The sequence below is a fragment of the Idiotropiscis lumnitzeri genome, chromosome 3 (genome assembly GCF_059441095.1).
Source record: "Idiotropiscis lumnitzeri isolate Australia: NSW breed Sydney's pygmy pipehorse chromosome 3, RoL_Ilum_1.0, whole genome shotgun sequence".
Taxonomy (NCBI): domain Eukaryota; kingdom Metazoa; phylum Chordata; class Actinopteri; order Syngnathiformes; family Syngnathidae; genus Idiotropiscis; species Idiotropiscis lumnitzeri.
This window is the reverse complement of record NC_142393.1, coordinates 18,567,821-18,587,994: the sequence shown is the minus strand read 5'-3', so window position 1 is coordinate 18,587,994 and position 20,174 is coordinate 18,567,821. Positions and strand designations below refer to the sequence as shown.

The window sequence follows — 20,174 nt, the reverse complement described above, 5'->3', positions numbered from 1 at the left end:
TGGGAGGTGCGAGTCGGCTGTCTGGGTGCAAAACATGGCAGGAACACGGGCGACAGGATAAACACTATTTTAATGCAGCAGCGAAGAACCGCCAGACAGTAATTACAGACTTGCCCCGGCCGTGACAAAAGTCTACAGAGTGTGTTTGGCACTGCAGGTGTGCGACACAGTTTTCAGTGCCTCTCCCAAACAGATACGTATCAGATACATATTAGACCTTAGTGACAAGAGCAGAAATGAGCAGCGCTGCTCTCAACAAGCATGTGTTTATACTGCTTATTATTCATTCTTGACAGTGTTATCATGTGCAGTCAATGTAGCAGGGGGGGCAGGCTTTGGGGTGAAAGTTTGGTTGGCGAGTGAAGTTTTTTTCGCTACCCTTGCAGTTTGAGCTTTCCACTCCTCGACCTGCAAAGATAACACGCCCGTGTCCCAAACAAAACATTCCCACATGTTTGTGGCTGCGTGTCTCTGACAACTCTGTCCTGGCGCTTAGTTTAAGAAACCTGATGCGATGACAGGTTTGCTCAGCAGAGCGATTTATTCTTCCGTTTGGCGATGACGTGTTGTCATGTCATAAATGAGGCAGACTCCTGCATCGAAACGCACAAACGTTCTCCTCATCCGGTCAGGCGCAGTAAAACATGTCGATGTCCAAGCATCTAAAAAGCACAATTACAGAGGACCTCGACTGAATAATTTAAAGAGTATAATTATTGACCTCTATCTGAATTCCTCTGAAAGCTACATTAAGATATAGAAAAGCACTGGAGGTGGAAGTAGAACCGAGGGGAAGTGTGTCTCCCCAGGCCTCCCTAATGCACTCTCCTCCTGTACTCCGACTTCCTGTGGACCCCTAATGTGCCCGCTGCTCGCTGGCCTGATGAAGACTGAAGTTAATGAGGCCCCTGTTTCTGAAATGAAGAATCACTAAAACCATCAACATGCATTACTATCAAGCCGCCAGCCTCCACAAAACCATGCGTTTTGCATGTCCGCAAACACACATGCACGCACACGCCATGCCAACGCGACGGTCCCTCATCAACACACATGGACGCAAATGCCACCCGCACAACCTCTTTCTTCATTTTCGTACCTACTTGGGTTTTGGTAGACTGTACTAGCCCGAGGAGGGGTGGTTGCACGACAGGCTGGGCTTTTTTTTTTTGGTGGGGCTGTGTGAGGGTTAACTGTCCCTCAGGGGGCTATCAGTGAACTGGACAGCCGTCACTGCTGGTGTCCCCGGTTCTTAATTGACAACCTGGCTCTGACAGATTAACAGCTAGTCAAGAGGAATCCATGGCCCAGGACACAATTAAAATAATCACTTTTCTCAAATTTGCCTGTATGTGCGTGTAGAGTGTAGATAAAGTACCAACACCGTGAGCGTGTGTGTGTGTGTGTTGGGGGGTGCGTGTGTTTACTCGGGGGGTCGGTGAGAACAGCGGCAGACTTGGGGGAGGATATAGCGAGATGAGACCTTTTTAATTAAAAGAAAATATTTGTGTTTGCATACTATCGGGGTTGGATCCTGGGACAAATGTGAGAAAACTTGTCATTTAATAGCGAGATTTGGAGTATTTCACGTCCTCGTTGCATATATGCATTTTTAATATTTCAATTAAGATGTAAGTTTTTGGAGTAAAGCTGTACAACAACAAAACAGGAGGCTGGAGAAATTCTGATTTGTTTCCATGCGTGCGTTATTTTCCTATGAACAATTTGAATAGCTACTCAATAGGGGATTGCGGCTGTCTATTGTGTTTCAACGTGGAAGGATAGAGGGCCGTGAAATAATTAGGCGACTTCTGCAACATCCTGAATGCCAAGGACAGGTGGATTAAAGTATTAAAACAATCGCATTTCGGTCTTGAAATAGTCCTGTGCACGACTCAGCAGCATGCGCATCCGTTCAAGTTCAGCTGGCAGCTCCATAACGCCACGGGAGAGGGATAGAGGGGAAAAAGCCCAATCCCATTAGCTACGTACATGCATCTCAGCAGACCTGCAGGAAACGTGAGCAAATCTCACTGATTATTATCCCCCCCACCAAGCTCTCACGTGATAATACATTATCGAGAGTCAGCCCTAATTTGGGTTTACGCTGCTTTACAAATTTGGTGCTTTCCGCATGCAACAGTGTGTTTACTGACATTAAATTGAAGGAGCAAGCTGCGGAGAACATCATGACCGAGGGTTAAGACAAATGTTGACAGTGGACTTAAATTAAACAGCAATTGGAAAGGGAGTATGCGTGCTCAGCGAGATCCAACAAGAGCTGAAACAAAGGCGCTTGATTTGATTGACAAATTTGAATGTTTTACGTGAAGAATTGCAGTATTCAACTGCATTATACAGAGAATTAATTTTTTCTTGTATTTTGGTCAATTCTCCTCCTATATCAAGGTTGGATTTATTCAAATATTGCTGTGATTTTAAAGTGTTTCTACATGGATGTGCTAAACCTCTCCAATAATGACAAGAACCAAATATTGCCTCACAAATAACGTTAATTAAGGTGAGCTCATTGATGACCTATAAGCCTATTAGCCCACCTGCGGCCCTCTGCACATGCCACATTACAGCGCAGAAAGTCTTCCACCTCCTGGAAAGAGACCACGAGAGAAGTTATGTGCGGTCTACACAGCGACCACTAAACCCTGCCTGCATTGCCTCTGCCGGTGGAAGTGAAGGGAAGCGTCTGTGACACAACGCAAAGTGGAGGAAGCAGAAAGCTGTGTCCTTTGGTGTCTTAACAAGCGCTGACAGCTGACAAATTCTTGGCAAATTGGGGTTACTTCAAGGAAAAGTAGCTCAAGTTTTGTTAAGGCTTTGGCTTCTGAGATGTTCGGGAGCCACTGTCCACCGCAGCATCAGAGGGATTAAAGAGACGAGGCCATCTGCTGCCAGAATAAGCAGCAGCCCGTTTATGTGTCTGTAAGCATTGTGCATTGTGCTACTATAAAATATGTCATAGTTTTGTACTTTACAGTAGAAGAGTTTAATCTAAGTTTGGTGGCCTCACTCTTGCAACTTTTTCAGGATTATGCATCATTGCCGAATGCAAGATATTCTGAATCACCATACAGCTACTTGTTAAAAAAGAAAAAGTAAGGCACTGCAGCTTTCTGAGAATGTAACCTTGACTGCTCTCACCTCTAATTTGTTGCATAGTTCCACCTTGGAACATGTTCTCCCCAATAGCGTGATACCTTTCCATCTGAGCCGCCCAGTGCTCGACCCACTTCCGACACGTATTTGCAGCACTCTAATTGTCGTTTAATCACATATCAACCTGTCACTTAAAGACCCCGTTCGCAAGGGGGAACATTTGCATATGTTGTAAAACTAATTTCTATTGAAAGCTCCAGTGCTTGTGAAAGTGGGCGCTCTCCCTCTCTCTCCCCCTCGCTCTCTCTCTCTCTTTCACACCCGTGCAGACATAGTTAAGCAGAACAGAGAGACAAAGACAGCCTTAAAAAAGTCAATGGCATCTCACCTTTAGAGACGCCAAACTTGATATTCTCAATTCAGGTGAATATTTCTCACTTTTGTTCAGTGTGCAGTGACACCTAACGTGTTAGAATAGGAACAACGACAAATGTGATTTGGAGTGTACGAACTGGTGCGGGCCGATACGTGAAGGTGACAGCGGTGTGTAGTTTCATAAAGGAGCAAATTTGAGTTAATAATGTATCATTTTCTCAAATGTTGCATCCATTTGTTAACACGCCGATAAAGGTGGGACATGGGATGACGCCTCGTTTTCCTGTCACGAGTACATTACTTTTACATTATCACCCTTATGTATCGAGCAGCCATGTTCCGCCTGAGTGGCTGAATCGACGGGGTAGCGGCGCGGGTTGATTGGGAGTGAGAATCATGTTTTTCGGGACCAAGGAATGCCAGTCCTCAGGAGATCTCCTACTCTAATTACACAGCCGCGGAAAGAAAGCTCTTTGTTCCACCTTTTATTATATTAATTGATAAAACAGGACTCGGGTTGGAGGAAGGGATGGGACTTGGATTGTACAGAAGGGAAGGGGGTCTTTTGGGCAGCTGAGAAGCTTTCCTAATCCTGTTAGAGGCCCTGATGGTGGCGCTTTGCTTTTCCGCAAACAGCAGAGTCCAGGAGGAGAGTAGAGAAGGCAGGAGGACAACAGCGCGGCGGCTGAGAATCCCAGCAGCGTTGTCTGGGCCTAGACCTTAATTAACTATCTCTTCAGGGGGTACTGAGGGCCACACCGCGACCCTGGGCCACAAACGCCAACAAACAGAAGCTTTAAGAGGAAGTGGCATCTCACCCACTGTGGAATCGTTAGGAACCCCGTGGACCTTTAATACGGACCGCATACAGCTCCAAGCCATATAGATGTCGCAGGACATTAGCAGGGCTATTTTATGGCTGCTTATTAGCTTAGCAAATATCGCACCAGGGAGCGGATATTTTGAACTGCCGTTGAGTTATGGTTTTACAGTGTGAAAATCCAGAATATCCCAAAACATTATACAAAGCTTAGCTACACGTAAGGGGACAGAGAGTTGGCGCAAGATTGTCCAATCTTATTTGTCAATTGGTAAGTAGCTGTAACAGGCTTTGTCATGGCCGTAATCTGCTTCTGCTCGTTTGGGGCTAACTTGCAGACAGCAGTAGCTCGGAAGTACAGGTACACTGGTGGCAAGTTATCTGAATTTGTTACAAGGAATTAAGCATTTATATACATGCACACGCACGCGCACGCAAGTACACGCTCACACGCACCAGGGTTAGAGGTGTTAAGTCGGGGCCAAATACGACTCATTGAAATGTCCATCTTAACGCCACCCAAGTCCCTCATCCCCCCACCCTGCCCAACGACAAGCGAGATGCTTTCAAGACTGTCAAAAGCATTTTCCGCAAAGCTGAGGGGAGGACAAGAAAAAAAGAAGGACCTGCCACTGTCACATATTTGTGCGTGCACACACACTCGCAAGGCTGTCAGGTAAATTAGATCTGAAAGCTGACAATTTCTGACCATATTTCCTTGATTATTTCGAACAAATGCACACCAGCCGCTCTAAGGAGATTAAAGTGACATAAAAGTCCCGAGTGGGAGGAGGGAGGGCAGAGAATCCAGGTCACCCCCATTTGTCCCCCTGCCTGACAGCAGCTATATCGCTAACCAATCCAATAAAAGTCCCCCCTACCCCTCCTCCTTTTGCTTTAATTAATTTTACAGCTAGCTTGCTTAATTACTTTCAATCAAAATCCTCTTGCCATCACAAAATTAGAAACGGTTCAACTCCATTAGTCTAAATTCTTCATTTACATACACAAAGACTGTCAGCTCTTGCTAAGCAAAGGGCCTCCTGCTTGATGAGATTGTTTTTTACCAAACACTCTCTTGTTCGCACATAAGCGCAGACAGCAGCGGTGTTAATTCCTTTTTTTTTTTGAGAGGGGGAAAGTAGCATAAAATTATTTGATCCCCTTACACCCTCTGCCTAATCAGGGCGCAGGTAATCTGCCGTACAACGTAATGGACAGTCGAGTGTGTGTCTTTGCAACTGTCGAAATTGATTACATACGCCGCTTTGCGTCGTAAGAAAAACGACTGACCTCAAACAATGCAGGGAGAAATATATCCTGCATGTGTAATGAAGAACCAGAATTATTAAGGCAAGGCAATGGCTGGCATCATGTAAATGAAGCTAACTAAAGTTGTTCTCCGGGATTAGCTATTATTTCCAAAGCAATAGACGAGCTGCAGATTGCCCCCGCACAGCGCCCATAAATCTGGCTCCTTTGCGGGCCCGACTCGCTGCTACTTGGCTCCCGTGTGAAAACTGGCAACGCACAACAGTACAAGCGGTGGGCCGCAATGGGATTGTTCAGAAAGGGGTGAGGGCCGGCGCACGGCCCCCTCCGCCTGATCACTCCAACTTGGCACACAGGCAACCTCTCCATCACACACACTGCCTGAGGCCTGCACATCATCCAGAATTAAGGACATGCAGATAGCGTTTGTGCAATGACCAAAGTGAAAATGCAGGCGCACAAGCACACCACATTGTGCCGTTTTTGCTTGCACGCGCACACACACACACACGCACGTTTACACACAGTGCGACTGCCATAATTAGATTGTCAGGATGAGGGCATTAAACTGGTAAAATGCACTCACTGCTGCGAAATACATCCTCGCTAAACCCACACTTGCCCATTGCTATGATTTCACATGCCTGTGCCGTAAACAACATCGTTTGATGTGTCGCGTTCAGATCAACTTACAGCCGCCGTCCTTTCATGGAGATGGTAAAAAATAGAACACCTTGAAAATCAAACAAAGAAGCAAGAGTGTCACCGTCTTTCTAAAAGAATTGCCGACAAGCGACCTGGCCTTTTCAGTCTGCAATCACTGGTTTCCTTTGCCCTCTTTAACCAGTCCCCATTAACACTGTTAATTAGCCAAATCCATCATTCTTGGGGTAAATGAAGACTGCCTCTTTAATTCAATTTAATAGGATCATTTCCCTGCTCGCGTTCACTTTAGCCCCAGCTGCCCGCCCACTTGTCCCCCACTGTGTGCCACCCCTCCCCAATGCATCTTGACTGCCTTGGCCCCGGCTTCTGTGGTCTGGCCCCCTCCCGTCGGTGGAAGAGGAGGATGATGATGAAGGCGTAATGGCAGCGACGGGCCCACTCGCTGTTGATCTCGCATGTCTTGTCTTGGCTCGGCTGGTGGCGAGCAGCAGTTCTGAGTTCCCATTCCGCCACACACACACACACACACACACACACACGCATGCAGTACCAGCCCTGTTCACCGGGGCTTAGCTAATCTTGTCACATCAGGACACAAGGGCTGAGCTGAGGCCTTTAGTAAGTCCCCCCTACCCCACCCTCATCATGCACTACCTCCGTGCACCTCCGCACTTGTCCACTGCGCCTTCCCTGACTCGGCTGACTCAGGCGCTCCATCATGTTTTTTTTTTCTCCCCTCTTGTCCATTTCACAAGGTCACAGGTGCCAAGCACCATCACACAAGTGGTGAAACAGCTGATGACTCCCAGTGTGTTCCTGCCGCGCTACAGCAACTTATCCTATTGGTGAGTCGGAGGCCAAACAAATATGGGACTAAAACACTTCTTTAAGTCCAATTTAACAACAGACCACTGTGTGACTGTAATCTGCAGGATTAGTGTCAGTATCAATGTACATAATAGTATTAGAATTATAGAATGTATTATTCATAATAGTCTAATAATCTACAACAATTTAAATACTGGTATGGTCAAATTATAGTAAGCAAAATGCATAAATAAAAAAAAAATCAAGCGTTGAAAATGAAATATGTGTATGTATATATATATATATCGTTAAGATACTACCAAGTGGCCATTGCAGGCCTTATCTCATTATTCACCATGGGGGTAAAATTGGCCCCATTTCAACATAACGACCCCAACCCCCCTGACACAACCCACTCATGTCCATATACATAGGCACGCACAATCAAATGCACACAGCGTGCCCTTTAAAATGTTCCCAGACTTTCATTGTTTAGTCGTTTGAGACAGACTCTGGGAGAGTTTCAAATGATTTTAACCATGATTTAATTTGGTTTGTGAAAGGGTGATGTCAGCACAATGGGAGGCAAGCCTCTAAATCCACTACATTCACCCCAAATGCCTCGACGAGATAATCACTGGTGGCGTCTACAAAAACATTTATTATATTTGCCCATCGCCTGGCTGAAGCTGTTAAAACTCATCAGCGTTATTCTACTTTTTTTTTCTCTGGGAAAGGGAGGGGAAAAAAATAGCTCGACTTAAAGTGAAAACTGTCACCCTGTTTAAAGAGACAGTGCGACATTGTTGTGGCAGAGGGCAGAGTTTAGAAATGGAAAAAGATAGAGCGGATGGCTATCGAGTGTTTATTCAATAGTCATTGTGTTTGCACCCAATACTAATTAAATAAAACACGCACAACTTTCTGATGAATAGGCATAGTTTCTATTCCACATTTATATGTTTATTACAAGCGAAAAGTCCTAAATTGATTACATTGTTAGGGAGGCTAAGGCAGCAGAAGAAACGAGTTGACAAATGTGATTTTTTGTCAGAGCCTCATGTCATTTTAAATTCAAGCCCTATTTGCACTGCAGCAGGCCTTGTCAGCTCTAACTGGCTTCGAGATATTCATGCAATGACTTTGTACTAAACAATAGGCGTGTGAACACAGCAAGCACTAATGCTTTTATATATATTACAACAAACCGGCAAAATGTTCACTACAAAGTATAAAAATGCCGGTAAAATTAAAGTGAGAGAAAGACGGAGGCTATTGTTTACAACGATTACAGTGAATAAACAGGTTGGATTGAGTGCTCCGCAGGGGCCAAGCCCATGGAGGTACAGGTCAGGATATGGAACACACGAAGCATTCACCTCCCGACAGGATATCCTCGTGTATCAGCAGCAGTAGCCATGTTGACCCGCCCTGTTATTAAAGAGGCTAATCTGTTCAACATGTCAATGTTAGCACTTTTAGCTGTGATTAATAAAAGAAGACCCCAGGAGTGCTGCGTGTGCTTTCTCAGTGCCCCTGGTTGTTTCTCTTTGGTTTGTGTTTTTAACTGCCTTTTGCCGTTTGGTTATTCCACATTCCTCTTTCCTATTTGCATAAACAGTGTGAATTATTAACTTTGTTGAAAGAACTATAATCAGTCGCGTATCCCGAGCGGCACTGTGATTTTCTTTTTTCTTTTTACCTTCCTGCCACTGGCAGGTTCTCATTGTAGTTATCATGAAAATAAATTTCCTTTTATGGTCAAATGAATATGGAACATGAGCAGGTAGTGGCAGACTTTGTGGTGTTTTATTCTGCGCTTTATATATATGTGGCCTGGTGGCCTCCACAAAATGCCGGTAACACAACTGCTCTCTAACAGACTTGCTGTCTAAGTGCCTGGTGCTGTGTCTTAATTTGTAATCTAGTCAAACCAATTGTCCGCTAGCTAAAAAGGTCACAGAGACAATAGACTACACAGCCTCCCGAAAGCAAGGGCTGTCTTTAGTAGCTTCTGTACCAAAGATGTAATTAGGACACCTTCATCTTCAGGGGTGAGAGGCCAGCGGCAAGGCTCTCGGAATCACAAGAAGCGCTTTACATGATGGTAAACCCCCGTCGGAAAATAAAACCAGCAATTTTTTTACATTTTGCGTGCAAAAAATGTGGCAGAGGAAGGAAGCTTGTTGGGGAAAAGTGAGTGTTGCAAAGCAACACAGGAGAGGCAGAGGGGGGAACTTAAAGGACGTGATTTATCTGGGCTTGATTGCGTGTTAATCGAGGTTACGTGAATTAAGTGGAATCTAATTGGAACAGACACTGGCAGTCTGACAGATCGACATGATGCAGATGGATTGAGGGGGAAGAAGGGGGTAGTGAGGGAGAGAGGACAAGGAAATGGCAGCAAGGAGGATGGCGCAGGCGAGAAAAATGCTATTATGTTTTTTTGATATTTTAGATGCTCCACACAAAAACCAACCAAACAAATAAACAAACAAAAAACAGTGGAAACACATTCAGCTCACCAACTCACGGTGCATTATGATTGGCGGCTGATGAGAGATGTAACCCGGCGGACGGGGAGGACACACACGGTTGACATTGTGAGTGACGGGGCACACAGAATCCGTTGGCCTCTCCCTCCCAGTTGCCGCAAACACTCATTTCTGCTTTATTGGAAATGAGGGGAAAGAAAAAAAGTCCCGAAGAGGCCAAGCGGCAGCTGCTGGAAAATTTCGCACCTCAATGAGGAGATGAGCAACTGCTCCACCGATCCTCTTGGTGACAACTGTTTCCAAGGCCCTCTCCCCAAATCTGAGGCATTTTGCTCGCGGACCTGAATGACCCTTTTAAATGTTACCAGAGTAATGGGCTGTAAAACATGGCCACCTGTTGCATGCTGTCAAAATGCTTCAGACAGGACAATCTTGGATTTGGGGGTTAAATATGTTGTTGCAAAAACAGAAGATGGGTCGAAGCATTGCCCTGAACTGGTCTTTGCTCTCAAAGCCGGGCAGGACACGTGAGTGACAGGAAGGGCCCGAAATAACCTGGGAGTAGATTGTGGCTTGTCACAGTGCCGTTATCTAAATCTGGGGTAAAAATATGGTAGTTCTCCAAGAATGGATCACTTCTCTTAAGAGCAGGCACAAAACAGGATGGCAATAGCTAATCCATGTCTAAACTCTTGCGAAATTTTACCAAGGCCACATTTTTCTAGCATGGATCAGTACAAAATTAAACATATTCAATATTATACAAATTTGGGGTTAATACAAATGTACTTGTTACATGGATAATATCCAGCGTTTATCTGGAAATTATGCTAAATGCTTGAGATTATTCTAGCGCATATTGGGAACAAAATGTTGGTTGTGAATGCTTAATCCTGCTCCTTAAAAAAAAAAAAAAACAACGATGGACACTTCCTTGGCTGAGTTACTTGGGCTCAAGCAAAGAACAGAGAAGAGAAGGGTAGTAGGCATCATTCGGCATGTTGCATTCGACCGCAGAGTAAACTTCCCTCATCAAGACAAAATGGCCAAATTGTTGGTGACATGATCCCGTCACAGTGCAGAGACAGAAGAGTAGATTCGGTCATCCCTTGATTTGATCGACTATGACTGTTACACTAATGGCATTAATAAGGTCAAAATTGCTATTTTGAAACACAGTTTTCACTCTCTTCTTTTGGACCCCCCCGTTCTTGCGTGTGTGCGTGTGCGTGCGTGTGTGTGAGATCCTCTCTACTTTCCTGTCCTGGTGTACAATGTCCTTGGATTGCATCATTTTGCAGCGTTTAAAAACAACACTTGGCTGGAAATTTGACACTGCTATTTTTGACAAGAGCATTTTATATACCAGTTGGCCTTTACAAAATTTCCTTTAACACTATCTTAAAATATATGAGAATGCTATGTTCCTATGAATTTACGCTGAATGTGAATATCGGCACGTCGGCTGGGTCTAACATTGAGAGGAATGACACTCGCTGTGATCAAGGACATGAATTGCTCATTGATTTTTAGGGGCCAGCTTAACTATCCATTCCAATTGATTTTTAGCTTTGCTGGGTGTGCGAGTTATGGCACTTTTAATGTATCATCTCTATGTGTACTCATCTCCCACTGCCAGAGGATTTACAATAGTCTGCGCCAGAGCATATGTGTACTTGAGGGACACGCTTCACTATATATTCCAAAGAGGTACATGACATAAAATTCTAATTTGTTTCATAAATAGTTAAATAGAAGAATCATCTTTAACATTCCTTTTTATACCTGAGACATAATGTACGTATGAAATTAGTAAATGCGCCGTTGGGACTAAACTACATCATTTTATGTCTTGATTCATTCCATTGCTTCTTTTCTGTGAATGGACTGTAATAACTTTTCATGTTAAGTAGTATTCACCAGCCAACGTGCCGTATTCCGTGGACTCTGCTTCGGATTTTATAGCATATCATCTTTTTAGAATAGTTATGATGATTTAATCGTGAAAGCAGGATTAGCTGTCAATTAAATGATTAATAATCAATGATTTGCTATGTCAGAGCAATGTGATACAAAACAGTCTAAAGTCATCTGTCAGGTAGAAAGGCATTAAAATAGAGGCTCATTCTCCCGCACGCAGCTTAGGTTTCACTCAGCCGGGATGCATTACAATTCTCCAGCAAAAGGCTAAGCTCTCACATGATATCATCCTCTCAATGGTGTCCCTTTCATGTTTTAAACAACTCCAATTGAATTTTTTTTTTCTCCAAATGATTTGGGTTGAAGCTCTTGTGAGGTAACTGGGGAACAGAGGCTGCATGAAGCACAATTTACTCCTTTAAAAAAAAAAAGGCCATCTTAATTAATGTTTTACAAGTGCTGCTGTATTCTTCGTGAAAGGAAAAAAAAGCGCCTATCAAAGCCAGCAGGTTCAGATTACATACGCTAATTGAAATTCTGAATTTCTAAGACAACCTCTTTTTTTTTCTGGCTCTCTGCTCTCTGTGCACACAATAAAAGTGAGCATTTTGTATTTCACCAATGACATAAAATCATTTAAGTAATATGGGCTTTTTTTTTTTTCTTTTTTCCCCTCCTCTTTTTTTTCCTCTTCTGCTGGAGGGTTCATGAGACAGCTTAATAAAGCAGTAAATGCGTTGGTAAGGCAGTTTGAGTGTGCGCGTGAGTTTGAGTGCACGTGTGTGTCTCTGTGGGTGTGCGCATACGCGTATGCACATGCATGATCTTGTGTTTTACCTCAACTGGGGACCTCAAAGAAGGCTGGCTTTACTGAAGCTGCCTTTCTTCATGAATGAAAAGCAAAGTGACTAATGTTGAAAGTGCAGCCTAAATGGTAGAAAATCCCTTATCTCTTGGGTCGCACGAATAAAGCCCAAGAGTGTATGGTCACACAAAAAAATAAAACAAATAAAAATAATACACGTGCATCAGAGCGACTATTGATTATCAACCATTGCAATAAATATTTGATAGTAGTTTGGAGGGGTGACTGCAGCAGGCACAAGAATCACTGTGTTTTTAAAAATGTCATCCTTGATAACCTTTGTTCTGGAGTTAATCATTGCTTCTCTTTTATATTTATCCAAACTCCCTTCTTTCAGAAGGACATTATTTTATTGGCTTGTTTTGCAAGTATTACAACTTTTCATTCCCCCCATCCAAGGTCAGGTCCTAGTGTGCCACGAGGAGTATTTGCACATGGGGCTTTTCAGGTCAGTTCTATTGTATTTACATCAAATAATTTTTGATAAGGGATGTAAAAGACCTATAAACCATGCATCATAAACGGGAGGGGTGTAGCTGAAATATGGATGAAAGATCAATGGTTGATTCTTTTCTTATCTGTTGATATTTAGAGTCAACTCTCTTCATTCCCTCCCACTCAGCCAACGAAGCTCCGTCTCACTGAGCAGAGTGGAAGCTCGTTAGATTTAGTTCAATGGTCTTCCAGTGCGGCCGGCAAGCAAGCTCTTGTTTCATAGAAAAGTACCTCCCCTGTTATCTCCCTAGCACTATAATCACTTAACAAAGACTTGGGCATTTGCACAAATTAAAACATCAATAATGCATAAGTGCTTTTCAGTTTTGAGCTATAGTGTCCCGGTATTGGGATGAAATACCCCCCTTGCCACGCAGTGGAAAGAAAAAAAAAATGATGGTTCACATCAACAATCTCACTCTCAGGTAGGGCCATGGCTGTCCCCTGAGCAAATGACCTCTCTCAGATTTTTTAAGGCCAAATGTGGGGCAAATGATTGGGATTTGTAAAAGTGTAAATTGGCATGGGCTGAGAGCCATGTGGCTTTTTTTTAAGCAAGAAGGCACTAAGTGCTGGTGGTGCATCATTGCAAACAGGCAACACCCTTAAGTGGCACAAGCGTTGGCATCCCTCCATATGCAACACCGCAGCCACATCCTGGACGTTAACAAGTTTGATCATTTATGTGGCTTCATCCCTCAAAAATGATCAGCTCAGTCAACGAGCGGATACACAGTTGCTCAGAAAGCTTTGAAATTAGATTCTCTTTGGAAAGCATTTTTTCTCAAAATTATTTCCCCTCGATCACAATTGGACACTGGCAGAAACATTTTTTTGCTGCCTTCATCCCAGGATGCCCCTTTAAAATGCACATTATTCTATTATAGATCAGTGACATCAGGGGGTGAGGGTGCCCGCACCGCTGTAAGCCTCGGTCCAATCCAAACATTTCTGGTGTTTAACTCATTTACAGTATTAGACCGTCAGTCATAAACGGACCATCCTGATTCCGGAAGCATCAGGAAGTCCGTCAACGCTCACGCTTCTGCTCTGGGCATTTTAAGGTTTTGAACAGGAATGAGAAATTTACATTTTTCATCCTAATTGTGAGCCCCCTCACTGGACTTCACTGAAAATTTTCATTAAAAAAAATCTGTCCCAGAATACAAGTAAATAAATATAATTTGACGTTTTCTACAACAAGTATTAACGTACACTTTTTTTGTTTTAAAACATTTTGGAAGGCGTGAACAGTAATTTTGAAAATTCATGGATAACAATGATAATTACATTTTAGTGTTCAAAATATTTTTTTATACGGCAAGTTAACCACAACCAAAAGACATTTTGGGTAATTACGCTGTTAATTTGTGCTATGAAACTTATAGCCAATTGTGTGGTTGTCTAATAAAGAGCATGACATCGGCAAGTTGAAAGCCCAAAAATGTCAAGGTGGGCCTGTGTGTGTCAGTCCTGTGTTTTGACAGGTTACGAGGAACTGGATAGCAACTCACCATAAGTCATTTAGAACAGGCGCCATCGTACCATTGAGCCAGCAATGACAACGGCAAACATTTTCTCTGGAAGCAGGTTATAAAAATCTTGTGTCCATTACCCATTAAACATTTTTGGTATTGAATGACAAGCAATGTAAAAAAAGTTCAAGGATAGCCAAGGGGTACTACTGCCTGCAATGGTATAGAATGATTGTGGTATGGCGAATAGCCATTGCAAGGCACAGAAATTGAATTTTGGAATATCAAAACATGCGCGGAAGATTAACATTTGTTTGTGTAGCTTGATTATGGAAAATGTCAGCATGCTGAAATATTAGTATGAAATTGTGTCACATTCTTCTCCTTGTTGAATTGATTGGCTGGTTCCCGTTTGTCGCGCTATCGACATCCTGCCTACATAGGAAGTGGCGGGATAAGGGTTTACTATTTCAAACTGTTCTATGGCAAACAAAAATGAACAGTACTGATTGGTGGAAAGGTGTTTTTTCAGGGAACATTACACTGCAGGATGGAAAACCAACATTGTGATCATTTGCCGCCAGATTGGGTTTGCGTCATCATTTTTGTCGGCGGCTTAAAGCCGTTTCTTTTGTAGTGGAAACTATCGGATGTTATTTGTGCCGCCCCGGAGTTGGGTCGAGTACTTGTAAACCCATGACCAGCACCGTTTCAAAACCCGCAGAGGACGAGCAACCCTATACAGATGGCCTCAAGGACAATTAGCAGTAATGATTGGTTGCCACATAAATGAGGAGATTTCTATTTGCCACTGCACTTGCTGATGATCACACACCAAATGCCGCTGACAACAACATGATTTAAATAAGCACACGCGCGCAGGCAGCAAAAAGTGCCGTTCGCAAAGGATGAAGGTGGAACTTTAAATCATAAACATACACCCGACTATCAGGAAGAATAAAGTGATGAGACAAACTGCACGGCCATCTAAAATATTCTCTCTTCAATCAACCCCCTTCCCTCCAAGATATCTTCATCCCCCAAGCCCGGACCACCCCCTCCCCTCTAGAACGAGTCTGGCAAACAATCCCCTTGTTAGCAAACTGTTAAGACAGCCGCTTGGTACACAAATTGCGCTCGACCAAGCGAATTTGTTTTGCAAGGGTGACCTGTTTAATCATCTCATTTTCTTTGGCGGACATTTATTCATCTGGTTTCCACGGTTACAGGGAACATTAAGGGGCTACAGTAATAAGGCTGGAGAGTCAAACAGGTAATAAAAAAATTAACGCCATTTTCCAGCAGCCGAGGACAGTGGGTGAAATGAATCAAGGGAGAGGGGAGCGGAGCAGCGAGGGGAGCTGGGGCGTCGGGGGTGGCGGTGGTGGGGGGGGTTCCAATATTGTCCAAACAATAAGCCTAAGCGGTTATTTTACTCTGTAGATCAGGTGGTGCTGTTATGGACATGACACTTTGAGCGCAGAGCAGCAGAGATAAAGCTTTTAAAGTGGCCGTCCTCCTTTTTTTATTGTCATTTAGCGATTACATATCAGAACAATTAAAAGTTAGCCCAAGATATGTATTAACTTTGCTCTTTTTTTTTTTTTTTTTTTAATTTCTCCCACGCTTCAGAAGGGAGATCATTTGCGGCCGTGTAAAGACGACGTGCCAATATCATACATGACATTTAGAAGCCCCGCTGAGAAATGTTTGGTCCTCGTGGGGTGAATCATGTTGTCTAATATTGTCTGCTGAACAACTGCGGGAGAAAAACTAAAATAGACATGAGAATATCAAGTTTATGTCTCTCAAACTAGTACAAACTGTGACCCGCGCACCAATCCAAAGAGTCCCCACTTCTCGCCAAATATAGAAAATTCCGGCACAATAGGGGCAACAGGTGCTGCGGACCTACAGAAAGTGACGGAGCTGCTGAAGGCCAAATAAGGCAGTGGGAAACATTGCAGCCAGGCGCCAAACACCCAACTGTAATATGATTTTTCTGATAACCGTCACCACTTTCAAACGGTCTCCTGCGCAATCGCACTCCCGGCTTGAGACAACAATTCACCACTGTTTTCCTCTTAAATAATAGACGAACAAGAGAAAACAAGCAAGACATTTTATGCATTACTCATTTCTCCACTCCTTCCAAAAGTATTTTTGATTGACAACAGGTCTTTGGCACTCCTAAAATATGCACAAATGTTCTCAACCTAACCCTTAATCATTTAAATGGTCTGGTTTAACCAGTATTTGGGCATTTTATAACTCTGCCAACACCTGTCCCCAACCCGTGAGGAAAAACAAATCAACATTAAATTCTTTGTGTTGCTTATACGTTGTTGCGGGGGTGGCTCTGCCCGTGTGACTGAGGTCAGAGAAGGAAGCGCGACTGCACGGAGACAATGAGTCTCGGGAGTGGGGAGGGCGACCCAATCATACACAAAAACACACACACCGATGCAGGATACACACTTGAACACAAACTCGCATGTCACAAGGAGCGCTTGCCCCCCTCGCTCCGTCTCCACTGTGGCTGAAGCCCTGCAAAATGAACTCCACCAGTACATGCCGGGTAAAATCCCCACAAGGCGACACGGAACGGACAACAGATAGGGAGAGAAGAAAAAGAAAAAAAAAAAGCTTAGCGGCACGGCCACGGGACTGCCAACTGTTCTTCTAACAGCCTCTTAACAGGTGTAGGCTCCAGAACCATGTAATCCTATCAAGTTACCAACTAAAAAAAGGAAAGAAATACGGCAAACTCCTGCTCCACTCTGTCTCTTCGCTATACTTCTCTGTCTCTCTTTGCGCTGGCACAGACAAAAATGAGCAGCTGGCCTTCAGATATAACACGCACCGAGAGGAGTAATCATTGCTGACCTTAATGTCACCATGAAGCAAAAGAAGGAGGTGGAAGCTGTAGTGGAGGGTGAGTGCAGGCAGTGTTTAGACATTCATGTTTGCAGTCAATTACGGATGAGGACGGGGCTACTGGCTCTGTAACTCAGCAGAACAAATATTTCCTCATTTATAGCGCAAGAGAAAGAAGGGGAGAAACGCTTCTCTTAGATTTTCATCAAGACGCAAAGAAACACAGACATGTCAATATGCAATTTTTTTTTGTTTTAAACAAATCTAATATGGGCCCAGCCCCACATGGTGCCTCGATTGTAGAGATAAGAGGGTCAAGAGATGGTCACCAATAAGCGTCCTTGCCAAACTCCGCATCCGCTCCCTCCTTGCATCAAATTTGCGACCCGTCACATTCCGCTGCAGCTAACGAACGCGCGGGCCGCCCGGTTTGCGCCTCAAAACCCGCTGCCACATTTAAAAGGATTAGTCACCACATTTTGCGCCGGCTTAATCTCTCTTTCAGCCCGCCTAATAAGTGCGCCTCGATAAGCGAAGCATGCAAATTCATTCATGGCCGGTGGAGACCGCGCTTTCAGACAAACACGCCAAAGTCTTCCACTCTGCTAATTACCTCTTCATTTTCTATTTTGCCCTCTTATAAGGCATATCAATGACTTGAGATTATTTCTCTCCCCTTTCTCCCTGTGAAATTTGAATTTGCTATGTAAGATTAAGAGAATGATACAAGTTGCTGCAGGAAGCTTCTTCTGTTGTTTTTTTTTCTTTTTGTGGAATTTTAATTCAGATTTTAATTTGTTGCAACAGATAAAAATGCACAATGAAACATTTTGAGTTGGATAAATCCCACCATATTTCAACACATATGTACAAACAAAAAAAAAATGAAGATGTTTCTCATTCTGTAATATTTGTGTGCAGTGTATTAATTAGGCCATTACTCCATATTGGTGACGGGGAGCTTTGAGGTTTTAATTAGGTGCCGGCCAATGCATGAGTGCACAGCCGTGAAGAAAAGGGGTGTTGATGCCACTTGCCTTACTCGTGGCCCATATCAAGTAGCCGCCAACACTTTGACTACTGCAGTAAGATGCAGGACAGCCCACGTGCATCTGGACTTTATTCCACTGTTTGATCTCACTTGTTTCTTTCCAAAAATTAAAAAGGCCACTTGATGACTGGGCACATGCTCAATCAGGACTCTGCTGTCCATCTCTAGCCGACTATCCCGATCACGCACACAAACACACACACACGCACACACACACACGCCCCCCCGACACACTCGCGCACACACACACACACACACACACCCCATTCCCTCCCCTTGTCTCCAGTCTGTGTGCGCTCTCTTCTCCCTCTGCACAAACCAAGCAAAACACACACACACACGCACACACACACGACAAACATCAATCAAGCGGTGCGAGCGGATCATAAAACGCCACAAACATATAAGCTACATATAACTAAACTATGTTACAATGATCTTCAACCAGTGACTCTCTTTTGCAACCATACATTTGGCAAATTCTATTTAAACACCAAAATGAAATGAGTTCAAAACAAAAAAACTTTCTAAAATGAAAAAAAAAATAAAATGCTGAAATATTAAATGTGTTAATTAATTAATTAATCTGTAAATGTTTTGTAATTGCTCAGAAAAATTAAGTCTTAAAATTACTTTAAAAGTTTTTTGGGGAGCGTGAGTTGAGCATGTTATTGGCTCATATAATCAAATTCATTTTTATGTTTTTGTTTGTACAGAAGAAAAAAGATTAGAGCATTTTAAAGACGTAATTTTTTTTTTTTTTTTGTAATCAGTTGACAGAGCCTCGTTGCTGAGGAGAACTCCACAAGGCTCCTCATAGAATATATGGCATCCCCAGGAAAAAATTGTCATGAAAGAGGTTTAAGACAATGACTCACTTTTATTCACATCTAAATGAAATGCCTGTAAAATTGATTTCAAAATTCTGTTAATCTGCTGTACACAACATTCATATTTGCATAACCCAGCCCCCCAATAAAAAAATTCTGGCGAGTTTAATTAAAAAATGTAAATTTACTGTCATCCGAGGAGCAGGAGAAATAGGAGCGCAACAGCATATTTTATTGCTTGGACATCAAAATGATTCAGGTTATGGCTAAATTGTGATATAAGGTTATTGAGGCCCTTCAGACCACGACTTGTTTTCCTCCCTCATTTCATCCTGGTTTTGTAGAAGGCCATAAAAGATGGAGGGTGCCACAAAGGGTTAATGAGACAACTCCGTGAGGGTGAAAGCAATCAACATTATGACTCATAAGGGGAGAGAAAAAAAAAATCTTCCGAACTGACGAAAAGTTTAAAATTAGGGTGTGGCGTGATAAGAATCCCACTCAACTCTTGTTATTCTTGACTAAAAGTGCACAGCGCTTACCGACAGTGACCACATATGACAGGCGAGCCCGTGAGTCTGACTCGCATGAGTTTGCCCTCGTGGACAACATCTACTTGAATGTAACGTGAACAGCCCTAGTTAGAACATCTTTAATTTCTCCATCATGACGAGCTCAAGTGCCAATAAGATGGACTCTGAACAACAAGCAAACAAAAAAACTGCTAACAGAGGGAGTTTATAAGTATCACACAGACATATTAAAAATCAGAGCCTGAAGCAAAAGCTGACGAGAGTGAATTACAGTTTAGGAAAAAAATGTAAGACAAAAAATTCTGCATCTTAATATATTTGTAAGACAATATAATTTACGATTATGCCGCAGCATAACAAATATTTTCATAACTTCTCATATAACTATACATACTATGCCATATACAGAATATATAGATTGTATATACAGTACATATATATTTATATTTCGGAATAGAAAATTTAATTTGGAAAGTTTTGCAAAAGGTGATACATTGTGCAGTTATACGAAATAAAATGTAGAGCAACTACTCAGACACACAAACACACACACGCACATGTACACACACACACACAACG

The 20,174-nt window shown here is 43.1% G+C and overlaps 1 protein-coding gene across 3 annotated transcripts in view; it reads right to left on the bottom strand.

Moving 5' to 3' along the window:
* The window catches only part of casz1 (castor zinc finger 1), a 173,853-nt gene that overhangs the window by 54,439 nt on the left and 99,240 nt on the right, over positions 1-20,174 (bottom strand). The gene's annotated exons all lie outside the window — the stretch shown is intronic.